The sequence below is a fragment of the Channa argus genome, chromosome 12 (genome assembly GCF_033026475.1).
Source record: "Channa argus isolate prfri chromosome 12, Channa argus male v1.0, whole genome shotgun sequence".
NCBI classification, from domain to species: domain Eukaryota; kingdom Metazoa; phylum Chordata; class Actinopteri; order Anabantiformes; family Channidae; genus Channa; species Channa argus.
Window position 1 is genome coordinate 1,073,462 of NC_090208.1, and position 14,506 is coordinate 1,087,967.

The window sequence follows — 14,506 nt, forward strand, 5'->3', positions numbered from 1 at the left end:
GGGATTTTGGTATTTGGTAGTAAACAGTTTGTTCCCAAAGCAAACCACAGGTTTCTACTTAGACCGACGTAACGAATTTCATCCAGCTGTTCACTACCTTCCTCCTCACGTCTTCACCAGCACCTGCATAGCTGTGAAACTACAATCATGAGACACACTGGTTAACAGTAGATTCTTTCTTATAGTAACAGTTGTCATGGTTGCTGGAATATTTTTAAGCTCCAAGTGTACTTTTACCAGGCTTAGTCACACAATCTATTTGTTTTGATCAACAAGATGAGGCTACAGACACTTTAATGAAACCCCTATAAAGCTCAGAATGAAAGGAAAGAAACCTTTAGTTTAACTACAGATGTTGTATTTTATTTAGAAAATGCAAAAGCAAAAAATCAAACCATCAAAGTATTTGAGGTAATAAAATGAATACAACATCAGATGTATCATTTCTTGTCCTGTCTCAACTATCAGTCTACTCACGACCTCAGTGATGTTTGGCAAATAAGGCTGATTGAAGAGTAAGAAAATGATAATTGATGCATGATGCAGTTATCTGGTTGCTTTCTTTGCAATGGAATAACATCATCAGTCAGGCTCAAAGGTCTAACTGCCTTTGGCAGCCTCATCAGGTCAGACAGGTTGATATCCCCTGTTGGTCTCTGTGAACTTCTGGCTATCTGAAGCAGACTGACACAGTGTACCCATGTAGTCGAAGGATGCATGTCTAACAATCCAAAACCTAGAGCTCTTATACTCTTTTTCTACATTAGATAATGCTTATTTTACACTTGTACACTCCAAATGTTCACGTCCACCATGTGACCCTATTTATTTTTTCTCTGGAATTTACCCGGCGTGTTTCCAATTTGGATTTTCTCCACTTTAACTCCGCCTTCCTGCAGGTTCTTTACAGCTGAGGGATTTCTGAGCAGTAGCATTGGGCTTGGTGGACATATAAAGTTGCGTATCATCTGCATAGCAGTGGAAATAAATACTAATTCCCTGAAAATATGGCAAAGAGATTAAAAACAAAAGAGGGCCGACGACGGAGCCCAGTGGAAAATCACTATTGACAGGATCTGGCTGTGAATAACGTTTTTAGTCGTGCGATCAGAGAGGTACGAAGTAAACCAGGTGAGAGGAACACGACTAATGCCAATAGTTTTACGCGCTCCAACAAACTGTTATGTGAAATGGTGTTGAAAGCTGCACTCAAATCAAGCAGGACCAGAATGGTCAGCAGTCCATCAGCAGATCGTTAGTGAAATGATTCAAAGAGATTATTGTAGTTAAGTGCTGCAACTAGTTTTTCCCAAATTTTTCAAATTGGATGAAAGTTAAACTTTCATTTTAACTGTTTCTACATGTATCAAAATACATTTTCATTTTCAAATGGAGCTTTGATTCAACTTTGCCAAGTTTACACATTAATTGAACACATATAGGGCAAATCTCCTGTGAGCTCTTTTACTGTCATGATCATGATAAAAAACCTCCATCTTTCATTTCTTTTACTTCTTTGTGTCATTGTAGTGCTTTTAGTGACATTACATTGTAGTCCAGGTGTAAAAGGGTTACAAATGCACTTTGTTTATCATTATTATTTTCCATTTGTGTTGTGAATGTTATTCATACTTTTAAAATTCAACTTAGTATTTGTGTGTAATTGAGCCATGTCCTGTGTGACTAATGTAACTGTGGGGAAACTTTCCTTTTTTGTGCATGTAGGGGTCAGATGTGCAGGTCTTCTGCAGGTTTCTTTCTATTTTGTTATCATTTCTGTTGTTCATGTCCCGTCACCCAACTACATGTACGTCTTCACTCTGACCACTAGGTGGTACAAGTGGACTATTTCTGAAGGGGTTTTCATGCTTTAAACTGTGAAGTTATGTTCATGTTTCTAAAAATATGAATATTTGTTGTTAAAAGAAGAATGTTTCCTGGTGTATTGAGATGTATCTGATAATGTGTAGAGCTCTGAATATAAGGCTTATAAAATATTTGTTGTACATGTTTCCCTCACTGTGCTGCTGATGTGCAGGACAGACCAGAAGACGATTTCTGTGGTTGCTTTATTGTCTTCTGCAAAAGCAAATACATCGTGGGAAAATGTCCAGTCAACACCTGCTACACACAGTAACAATTAATATACTTATGTAAAACCTTTAAATACGTTTTTCCAACCACGTCATAAGATCAGGGCTTTTTTTAAAAATGTGTCCAAAAAACAAACAAACAAAACCAAAAAAACAGGACATGGCACAAGCAACACATTCTCATCCCAAGCAGTAGATTGTACGTACACTGATCGGGCCTCATGACCACGTGAGCAAACCAATACAGCAGCTCAGCCATGAGCTCTACTTTGACAAAGTTCTAATTTCTCAGTTTGTAAGTTGAAGGTGATAATTTGTACCACTTTTCTGGTCATTTGTACTGTTCGGGGTGTGTACTACTACTGTCTGATCACTGTAATTATAGTTCCAGTAAGCTTTCTTCAGAACATAAGCTGGATGTACTTGGCATTGTAGCACATTCTGTTGTGATCTACTTGAATTGTCATGTACTCGACAAACAAGTTCTCTTGTCTTGGGCCAGTAAACTTTTCTTATGAATGTGATTGTGAAGATGGGCCAGCTGCCACATCTGCTGCTACATGTTTTACCTTCCTCTTGTGTTGGGGTCACCACCGACCCGTTTTAACATTTTTAATGCATAAAAGCAGCACACACATTAAATGATTGCATCAAGGCTTTTTGCCTTTGTCAGCAAACAAAATCAAACTGAACCAAATCAATCTGACTAAATTCTTAAATACAGGTGCCACTTGTTGTTACTGTGATGACATACACTCACTGGCCACTTCATTAGGTACAACTGTACAATCTAATCCTGCCAGGAATTGTACTTTTTCAAGACTCTAACCTAAGTCAGTTTTTAAGATGAAACTGTCAGAAAGGTTGAGTGCATTAGATTAAGAGGTTCTCCACCATCCACTGTGACCTCAATGATAAACACTCAGTAGAATTAGCCCCTTTCTGACAGTTCCAACCTAAACACTGAGCAATTATAACCTTGAAAAAGTTGAAATTATGACAGAGCTGCTGAATTGGATTGAACTGTACAAGTGTACCTAATAAAGTGGCCTGTGAGCAATCTCAATTTTTGTCCCTACTTTCAGTTGAGTTTGTTTTAGTTTGACTTTAATTCAAGAGCAGCAGCTGCATTTGTTCCAGACTTTAAAGTAAACAAATTATTACTTGTTAAAGTACAATACAAGACTTATTCGATTGTATCTGTGGTCTATAACCATTTTACCTGATGTCTCAAATCTTCTTTAAAAGCAGGAAGAATTTTAAATAATCAAACACCTCAGACATTTGATTTAAATTCTAATTTTTGACATAATCAGAATCATTAACCACTTTGTTCCCCAACAACAACAACTGCTGTTCCAACAACAACAACCATTATAATGAAGATGAATACTTCCACTCTAAATAGTTTGTGTTAACACACATAGATACTCAGGAAAATCAGCCTCCTTCCATCTTCCGTCATGATCTTTCAGAACTGTTACTCCTTTGCTTCTACTGTAGTTTTCACATGCTTGAATAAAACATCTTGTCTTCATGGAGTAAATGATGTTGTTCTTCTGTGAGTTCCTGCTGCTCAGAGACACATCAGCTCATGGTTTCTCTCAGTGCACCTATTACTATAACGAAAACATAATGTGATATTGTTGGAAATAGTCGAGTACATTATTGCGTTAAAACACTTGCATCAGCTGCATCATGATGTAACAACATTCACACTTGCAGCTTCCCAGGCAGAAACCGCAGTTATGTTAAAGTGTGAAGACTGTTAGACTCTGGGGTAACTTTACTTTCCACTTCTTTAGTAAATACTGGTGTGCTAAATGCAACCAGCCCTGTTGTGGACAGATACAACTTTACTGCAAGTATCTCTGAACGTAACCAGTTTCTTGTGCATTTGACAGATTAAATGAGGCTAATTATTGCTAGTGGTTGGCTAATAATAATAATCTGAACTAGAACTTGATACTATATTCAGGCGCCATTGGCTGCAAGTATTTATTAGGTCAAATTATGCTGAACACTGAAGACATATGTCATCCCAAAGCAACAAACATGAAATTTAAAAAAGAAAAATGGGTCATTTTGTGTTTTTGGTTTCCCTATTTATTTTACTAAAAATCAGCAAACAAACCTGATCATTTTAACTGATCACACAGACTGGTCAACTGGTGTACTAATACTAATACTGTGAATGTATTCAGAGGGGCTCCATGTCAGCAGGGAAGGCAAGCAACTGGTTGGGTCCCAGACCAGTAGGGGGCCCCCAAGGGCTGACCAAAGTTAAACTCTGTACAGCCCTGGCTGTGTGCAAAGCTTGCAACAAGAACAAGGACGACCAGCTGAGGAAAAGGAAGACGAGTTATAATTCTGGGAGCGAAAAAGGAAGAAGAGGAGAAAAAAGCAAGATAGTGGTAAGTGGAGCAATGGAGGTCAAAGATCAACGGCTTTCAGCTTTCCCTTCAGGGGTCAGCACAGCTAGTTTGGGTAGTACATGTACATAAATGCCATTAAACTTCTCTTTGAATTCCCCACATCAAAATATCTCTACTTGTAGCTGAAAAATTCCTCCAGATGACATCACTTGAACTCCTTATTATAAAAAGATGTCCTCTGGGTGATGTCATTTGGAGGAGTTCTCAGCTAGAAACAGAAATATTTTAATATAGAAAAGTCAGAGTGAAGTTAATATTTACATTCTAAACTAAAGCCTTAGAAAGCAAGTTGAAAATTGGGAAGTTGCTCTTTAAGTTTTGAAAAATGCCCTTGTCATAGTGTACAAAGGATGTACAGAGGATGTACAGAGGATGTACAGAGGATGTACAGAGGATGTAGAGGATGTACAGAGGATGTAGAGAGGATGTACAGAGGATGTAGAGAGGATGTACAGAGGATGGGTGAATGTAGAAAAAAAGCACTGTGGTGCTTCACAGTTGATTTAGCACCAGGGTGGGTCAGGTGAGCACCTTGCATGGTGGCCACCACCATCGGTGTGTATGGATAAATGGAATCAACATTGTAAAGTGCTTTGGATAAAAGCACCATTTAAGTGGCCATTTCTTTACCATTTACCCCCAATTTACAACAAAATTCAAATAGAATAGATAGAATAGGCTTTATTGTCATTGCCCATAAACTGTGGGTGATCTTCTCCAACAGTGCAGTAAAATATAATACAGTAGTAAAATAAACAGTTACATAATAATAAAGAATCCCAGGTAAGCAAGGTGAGACCTTACAGATTCACAGAACAGATCCAATAAATGCCCCTTAAACAGCACCTGGCAACAGTGGACAGGAAAAACTCTGTAAAGAAGTAAACCTCCAACAAGACCAGGCTCAGGGTTCTTTTCTACGCCTGACTGTGCTGCCTGCTGCAGGTGAGCTGACCTCTGACCTTTAGTGCTCTTTCTGTATGGACTGATTGTTCCTATGAGTGAGTTGTACAGAGTGAACATTAGAACACATCAACAGCTGCTGATCAAACTGAAGCTAAAACTGAACTTCCTGCACATTTCTACATTTCTGTTAACAGTGAAACAATCAGCAACTCTGGACCAAATCAGTGAAAAACAAACACAACGGGGGAGAACAATCCCCTAGGAAGTGAGTACTGAGCGCTTCTCACACACCTGGTGTGTGAGCTGCACAGTATAACCAAGTCCAACAGGTCAAGCAGAAGAACCAAACCCAGGAACCCAGGTGGGTACAGACAGAGAGAGAGCTTTGACAACTACAACACCATAAGGTGACATAAAGTGAGTGCAATAAATATTGTTAAAGGTTTTAAAAGTGTTAAAACAAATATGAAGCTGTTTTCAATCACACTCACATACGTAGATGTAATAACTGTCTAAGATCATCAGTGTTTGACAGTATAAGTAGTAAGATCACACAACCAAGAGCTGTAGATGCTGAGAAATGATATATTTTGACATAGTGTTATTTAAAAAAAAGCTTTTCTCTTACACCCATTTCCCCTCAGTGTGAAGCTAAATTTAATTCTGACTCCTCCCATCTGATGACAACTACAACTAAACACAGTCCAACCTCTAGATTAGTTTGGATCTGGTTTTCAAACTGTCACTGTCCATCTCATCTTTGGAGAGTCCTGCAGATTTCAGAAGAGAATAGTCCAAATCCTGTAGAGGACAAAACCTTAGTGAAGTGTGAAAGAGGAAGAGCCAGTCAGACCCAGGATCAGTGCTGACGGGTTTCACTTCAGTCCAGACAACATGACGATTCAATCTACTTTTAAATTTCTGGGTGAGTCAAAGCCATCGATCATCCATAATGAATCTGTGTTGTTCAGGTGTCAGGTGTGTAAAGAGAACAGCTCTGTATCTGACAGCTTTAGTACCTAATGAACTAATACATGCTGATGGATGAAGCAGCAGTCAGTAGGATTTCCTGATCCAGACTGTTCTTGATCTGATACTTAAATTATTGATAGGAATTAAAGAATGTGATCCTGTCTCTGCTATAGCTAATGACACATTTGTCATTTGAAGCACTACATTCAGCATCACTCTGGTTATGTTCTTCCTCGTGTGGTCACTGCTGTTCCATCTCACCTGCACATCTTGCTGATACAAAGATACAGAGTGACACAGTGAACCACGAGGCCTCCAGAAAGTTTTCTTCTTTGGTAAATGCAATGCGCTGCCTTTTTATAGTATCACTGATCTTCGACCTTAGTTTCGATTCATTACTGCAAATGCTTCTTTGAACATTTGCTGTTTTCAACACAAATGTGAAATGAGTTGATAATTATTTTCTCCTTTTGAAAAGTTCTATGTATCTGGTCTGTAGCCTTTACATTTAAAATCAGGTTTTCTCCTTCAGTCTGTATGTGAATTTAACTTCTTCTATCTATATCACAGGCGTAACAGTTCTGGCTTTTGTGGTTGTCCTGGTTCTGTTTCTGGTTGGACTTGTGCAGCTGTTGAGGAATAGAACAGGTATGAAAAGTGAACTGCTCAGTGAGTCTTGTCCAGTCCTCACGTCTGTACTGGAACTACAACTTTGACCGAGTCTGTTGGAAGATAAAGTCTACAATGACATTTTCATATCAACCATTTTTTTCAGGTTCATGTTGGACATCAACCCACTGCCTCTACTGTAAGTGATGTTGTTACTTTACATTTCTAAGTTTGATTATTTTCTCTGATCATTTTCTGACAAGACAGAAAGTTTGTAGTTTTCACATTATTTTTTTTCTCTTTACACTGTTGGAGACGTACAAAAAGGTTATTCTTCAGGACTCAGGCCCAGATACAGTAGCATCCATACCTGCTGTGTGCCTGATACCCACTGAGCTGTAAAGCACTTCATATTGCACTAGCCTGAACAAAAAGTGCTATATACAGTTTGAATCATTGGTTGGTTGATGTTTCTGAAAGTAGTGTCACATAAATCCACTACTTAAATTAGATAAAAACCACAGTGACGAAATATTTTAGGAAATAACTGAGTTATCAATCTACATATGTATTTCTGAGAATACAGAACACTAAACTGCTTCAGATCTTCAAGCTAAATATAACACACACCAAAAAATGTTGAACATAAACAGATTGAAAGTGCATATGGCAGGTTACCAGCAGCTGTTCATGTAGAAACATTAGTCTGCTGGTGGTGGTAGCAGCTTAGTAATCACAGAGCATTCTCACCTTTGACTAACAAAGGCTCATAAATTAGTTTGGTTTCAATGAGGGGACAGTTTGGCCTGAGTGTCAGTGGAAGATTGGTCCCTTGTCTTCAGCCCTAAATTTGTAAAGACCTGAAGTTTACCTGCACCAAGCAGGGACATCGTAGGACAACTTAGTTTTATCTTTATCCCAATTCCTCTGTCTTTTCACTTCCTAATACTAATTCTATTTTCCTCCTCACAGATAGCCCCTCCCCCCAAACGTGCACTTTCACCTAAACCACTTCCACCTCGACCTCTTTTTTCTCCTGCTTTATGTCAGTCATCAGTCAACCTTGCTGATTTCATCCTGCTAACTTATTCAAACTGTGCATCACTCTCCTCATTTCCAACTCTTACCAAGGACGACTCATCCACCCTCGTCCTCTCTAACCATCCTGCCACCTGTCCTCTGCATCCCATCCCCTCCACTCTCCTTAATGCAGTTGCACAGACACTAATCCCAGCTATTACACAAATCATTCGTACATCTCTAACAACAGGCACCTTCCCCACCTCATTTTTAATAATAATAATAATAATTCATTTTATTTATAAAGCACTTTACGTTTGTTTACAAATCTCAAAGTGCTACACAAGCAGATTATAAGCAAGAATAAAACATAAAAACATGTAAAGCATAGAAACATAAAAAACATAAAATAATATATAAAAAAGATAATGATCACTTTAAAATGCTTTACTAAACAAAAAAGTCTTTAACTGTTTTTTGAAACAGTCCACAGTCTGTGGTGCCCTCAGGTTCAGGTAGAGTGTTCCAGAGCCGTGAAGCAGCTGCTGAGAAGGCTCGATCCCCCATTGAGTGGAGTCTGTTGTGGAGGGGTAGAGGTGATAAGTGTTGGTAGAACGAAGGTGTCTTGTTGTAGATTGCAATGTGAGGAGTTCATTAAGATACTGTGGGGCATTTCCATGGATGCTCTGGTGGGTAAGTAGACAGAGTTTGAATTCAATGCAAAGGTGGATGGGGAGTTAGTGAAGTGTCTGGAGAACAGCAGTGATGTGCTCATATTTCGCACCCTCATAAGGATCCTGGTAGCATTGTTTTGAACATATTGGAGCTTTTGAAGGCTCCTGCCAGAGATCCCAATGAGAAGAGCATTGCAGTAGTCCAGCCTGGAGGAGACAAAGGCCTGGACCAGCCTTTCAGCGTCGCAGAGGGAGAGGGAGGGGCGGAGTTTGGCTGTTTCTGAGATGAAAAAATGCAATTTTGCAGAGGTGTTGGACATGTGTTTCAAATGACAGGTGAGGGTCAAACTTAACCCCCCAGGTTGTTAACAGAGTTGAAGAGGGTAATGGTGCGACCACAAAAAGAGATACAGTTAATGGGGGAGGAATGAAGCTGGTGGGTGGTACCAACTAGAAGGGCTTTGGTTTTTATGCTGTTCAGCTGAAGGAAGTTCTCTGTCATCCACGCCTTGATGTCCTCCAGGCAACAGGTGAGAGTTGATGGAAGTGTCGGTGGGGTCGGGCTCAGTCTCACGTACAGCTGAGTATCATCAGCATAGCAGTGGAAGGAGATTCCATGCTTGCCAATGACGTGGCCCAGTGGGAGCATATAGACGTTGAAAAGGGTCGGTCGAACCAACCCCTGTGGCTCCCCACAGGTGACTGAGATTTGGCATCCCCTATGGCCACATACTCATACTCTATTTGTGAGATAGGAACCAAACCACCCCAAAGCAGTGCCAGAAAATCCAACAATATGCTGCAGACGATGAAGGAGAATTTTGTGGTCAACTGTATCAAAAGCGGCAGTGAGATCCAGAAGAATGAGGAGAGATGGGAAGCTCTGGTCAGCAGCCATTAGGGGGTCGTTGGTGACCCTGACCAGGGCTGTCTCTGTGCTGTGGGAGGGGCGGAAGCCAGATTGAAATTTTTCAAACAGATTGTGTCTTTTGAGGTGATACTGGAGCTGGACTGAGACAGCTTTTTCTAAGACCTTTGATAGGAATGGAACATTGGACGACAGTTTGCCATAACTTCAGGTTATGGACAGTTAAGTTGGTTGAAACAAAGAGACGCTCAAGGTAGCAGGGGCCTCAAGGATATTCTGGAGGCTGTTGTTATAGTAGCCCACCAGTTCAGACACTGAGGGAAATTTTAGGACAATGGAGAGATTTTTGATGTCAGCATTTAAATCAGAGACATTTAGGTTTTTCACATTGTGGGTTGGAAAATGATGTATATGAAGGGAAGTCCATTGAAATGATTTTGTGGTCCGAGACACCCAGGTCGTATACTTGGCGGTTAGAAATGGGGTCATTACTTAGTCAGTAATGACTAAGTCGAGGTTGTGGCCCTATGAGTGGGGACCTCAACTTTCTGCTTCAGGTTTAAGCAGTCCAGCAGTTCTAAGAACTCAGCAGCAGAATGGTTAGAAGGTGCGTCCACATGGATGTTCAGGTCTCCGAGTATCAACACGTTGGGTGATGATGTGCAGAAAGTTGAAAGGAGTTCACACATTTCTCTGATGAAACCTGGGTGTTGCTTTGGTGGCTGGTAAATAATAAGTATGAAACTAGAGAGTGGATGTTTACACAGAGGAGGGAGGCATGACAGTTTCAAATCTTTATGGTGGATTATGATTAGACCCCCAATGCGACCAGTGGTGGGGGCTTTTTTAAGGTAGGTATATCCAGGGGGCAGGACTCATTCATTCCTGGAGGTGTCACCATTCGGAATCATTAACCACTTTGTTCCCCAAACAACAACAGCAGCACCACCAACAACAACAACCTTTGTCTGCAACACAAGCCCTTCCTCAACTACAACTGCTGGTTCCTCAACAAATTAATGATGCAACAACTGCTGCTGCTGCTGCTCCAACAACTGCTGCTCTTAGGTGTTAAAATTTCCTAGTTTTAATATTTTAAATCAAGATCAGCTAAAACCACACTGTGGTGATAATTAAGAAGTGATTAGATTTTTTAATGATTAAGTAATCAAACATTTTCTCATATCTTAAAAGTGCTATAACTGTCTTATCTTATTGAATAAACAAGTGGTGGTGCATTGTTCTGACTTTCATCTAAGCCTACTTCCGCTCAATATATTGACATTTTCCAGTGTTTTATTCATGGTGGTTGTTAAATGTGTTGGTTTGATGGTGTCCTCAGCTCCAGAATTGTTGATTATAAATCCACGTTGAACTCAGAAGTAAGAGTTGTTTCTACCTTATTGCTTTCAAAATGCTTAATTGTTTAACATTTTGGTAAAAGAAGCAGTACGGTGCCAATCAGAGTCCCTGAATGTTATTTTAGCATCTGTTTTCATTTTGAAATGCTGTCCTTCAAAACCCTTCCTTTGCACTAAAAAGGCCCCTGATCAGACTCAGGTTGGTGGTAGTGGGGTTGTATGAGATACTTCTCCATTGTAGGCATATTACTTATAGTAGATGTCAAGTTCAATTGTGAACAGTGTGTTAGATGTTTTTGAGCTTATTTCCATATCTCCTGCTGGTTTCTAATGTGGTCACTTGATGTCATTGTTGCCAAGTTTCTAAAGTGTTTCTAATCCCACACGTATTGCTGCTGAACCATAGGGGTGTGTAGTATTGCTCATACGCTTTGCTTTCTTTTATGGTTGATTTTAAATATTAATAATATTGGCACATTGTTTTTGTTTGTATGACGGTTGTCTGTCCAGTACTAAGACGTGCTACACTCAGATCATTACTTTCCACACAGAACATATAGAATTAAAAGAGGTTCTTTGACTGCACCTCTTCACAGTAAGCGCAGTTTTAAGGACGTGAAAAACATGCTCATTGTAGCATAAAGCAAAACATTTTGTCGGCTTCATACCTTCAACAATTAACTGTCGAAAAGTACAGAAAGTATTTTCATCAGGAGAACTTAATTATTGACCCTGGAACTCATTGTAATTATGGTTGCAGTAAGTCGTAAATATTAGTTATTGAAGTATTGAAGACAAGCTCTGTAAAGCTTTGCTTTCATTTCGACATTAACAAACTGTTCTTCTGGGAATCTTACAACAGGTTGAACAAAACAATGAATTACTGATTCGTGATTATACTCAGAGTTTCCTTTGTTTGACAGTGACAGTTGTCCTGATGGACCAAAGCATGAAATACCCAGACTGGTTCCGCTTTCTTGATCATCTTGTAACATCAGTACAGCTAAACAGAACTACTGCGTGTTCACAAAGAACAATGGTAGGAAGGGATTTGAAATAAACCAAAACTGAAGAACAAGTTTCAAATAAACTCCAGTTAAGAACTGGTGCCACAGCACTGAAAAAGAATTCCTGAATAGCAGCAGCTCTGTGTTGTTTGTGATCTAGTCAGGTGTCATTTCTTATTCCACTTGTCAAAGCATCAGCTAAATATCCTTGACTTGTTTTGAAAGGGACATGTTGCCCTGGCAACTATACTGGGTTCCACGTTACACTGACCACACGTCTGAAGTAAAAGAGATCTCACTCTTTGTCTGTATCTGCAGAACTTTGCATGAACTTATTCACAGAACAATGACGACATGTTGGTTTTTAAGTCATTTTCTTCTTTGGTTTCATTTACTGAAAATGAAAACTAAAGGTGGTGAGTTCAGTTTCATTTCATTGAATCACAATAACCCTGCTACACAGCTTTTATAATGTATGTGCTCAAAACAATCATTGGATGTAATGATGAGATTCCAGTTTCACATCATTCCACATTAAAAGCAACAGGCACATAAAAAGTCAACTATGAATACGGGTGATGGTGCAACAGAGGTGCTCACAAATGTGTAAAATCACTTCAAGTGGTATCAAGGTGTTTGCAGAAGAGAACAAGTGCATTTACAATTATAGGCTACAAGCAAAATGAATAATTATAAGTATTTATAAGAAAGAACCAACAGCTGGAAAAATGAGTCATAGCAACAAACAAAAGGCTTTGTGTGTTGACGTCTTGCGTTTTTGAAAGACAGCGTTTTCCACATTTTCGTGCTACAAAAACAGGAACACGCCCAGTCCTGGAGACTTCATGCATAATTTATGCATCACCTGAACAGTATATAAGCTGCAGCAATACAGAGCAGGTGAACAGAACCACAGCATCAACATCTCAGAAAACTACTCAGCATTTCTCACCTGTTCATCATGATGAAGCTGATTGTTTCTCTGGCTCCTTTAACTGTCACCAGAACTGATGACCCAGTAATAATCCTTAATTGAGGAATAGCCAATGTTTTATTTTTACAAAGCACAAAAGTTGTAATTTCTTATAAGCATATAACCAGATAAAATCTAGTATATGATTCCCTAGAAACAACAGCTGCTGGACAAGTCTACTGCAGCAACAACAGCCATTGTTTTCCAAGACCTTCATAAACTACAACCACGTCCCAGCAACAACAGCTGCTGCTGTTAGTAGTTAAAATAAGCAGCGACATGTTCTGACGGTGCCAAATCAAGATAAAATGGCTAAAACCACACTCAGCTGAAGATGCAGTAGAATTTAATGATCAAATTTAAAATAAAAGGAAAAAGAATGAATTTGTTTTTCTTCATGTATGTGTGGGTTCCTCAGAGTTCTCTGGTAAATGGTTGTATCTCTTTGTGTGACCGTGTGGTGGACTGTCCAGGGTTTACTCCAACTTCTGTCCAGTGGCAGCTGGGTGTCGGCTGCAGCTCCCCCATGACCCTTAACGGGATAAGTTCTAATAATGGACGCGTGAAGCTTCAAACTGAATGTAATTGGTTTTTCTGTGACCCAAATGGGTTTGAAGAAATAATGATCTTTATCACCTGTGGTACTTAAATGTGTTCTATACCTGAACACATGTAAAACACTGTCTGATGCTCTTTTCACCTCTAGAACATTCTTCACCAGGAGTCTGCAGATGATTTGAAGCAGAGTTTGTCATCGCAGAAGCTCAAATTTCTGTCAGTATGGAACAATTTTCTGTTCTTATAATAATTCAATATAAATGCAATATAGAATTTAGTTGTTTTCTTTCCTGGTGTCTTGAGGTGTTAGGTAGATATCCTCACTCTCCAGCTAAAATAAGACCTGATGATTAATTAAACATGATAGGAATTCATGAAGCAACACTCACACCACACAGACACACACACACACACACACACACACGCATTCTCTTGACCTCATCTTTGAAGACATTCACATCAAAAAATGTTTAAAATCAGTGGTCTTCATCCCCAAATACACATCTGAGTGGCCACTTAATGTTGGTAGAGTTTGAAGGTTCCTGTCAAAAGTCAACACCTGCATTCTCACACTTCAAAGATGAGGTCAAGAGAATACATGTGTGTGTGAGTGTGTGTGTGTTCGGTGTGTGTGTGTGTGAGTGTGTGTGTGAGAGAGAGAGAGAGAGAGAGAGAGTGTGTGTGTGTGTGTTTGTGAGTGTGTGTGTGAGACAGGGGTGTATTATGTCTCATAGTTGCAAAGAAACAAACAGTATTTGATCTATCTGACTGTTTTTAGCTTCTATTTTGTCGCCGGGTCAAATTGACCCGAACAGTAGCTTTGTAATAGAAACATGTAGGAAGGTTACAAATATGTGAACTGAACCATTTTTATTTTATATGTTGATTACACTAATTAAACCAAGCAGGAAAAGTTTCAAAGTGAAAAAATACTTTTAAGTATTTTTTTTAGATTGTTAACTTTAAAACGGGTCAATTTGACCCTGAACAGAAGAAGTGTCTCATTTTAATTTATCAACATCACTCCATA

General features: G+C 39.3%; 1 long non-coding RNA gene across 1 annotated transcript; it reads left to right on the forward strand.

Annotated features, from left to right (window-relative positions):
• The first annotated feature begins 4,261 nt into the window (after nt 1-4,261).
• LOC137138271 (uncharacterized) lies at nt 4,262-7,049 on the forward strand. The gene is made up of 3 exons (XR_010915920.1): nt 4,262-4,507; nt 5,629-6,359; nt 6,977-7,049. It is a non-coding gene; the product is annotated as an uncharacterized lncRNA (long non-coding RNA).
• Nucleotides 7,050-14,506: the final 7,457 nt, after the last annotated feature.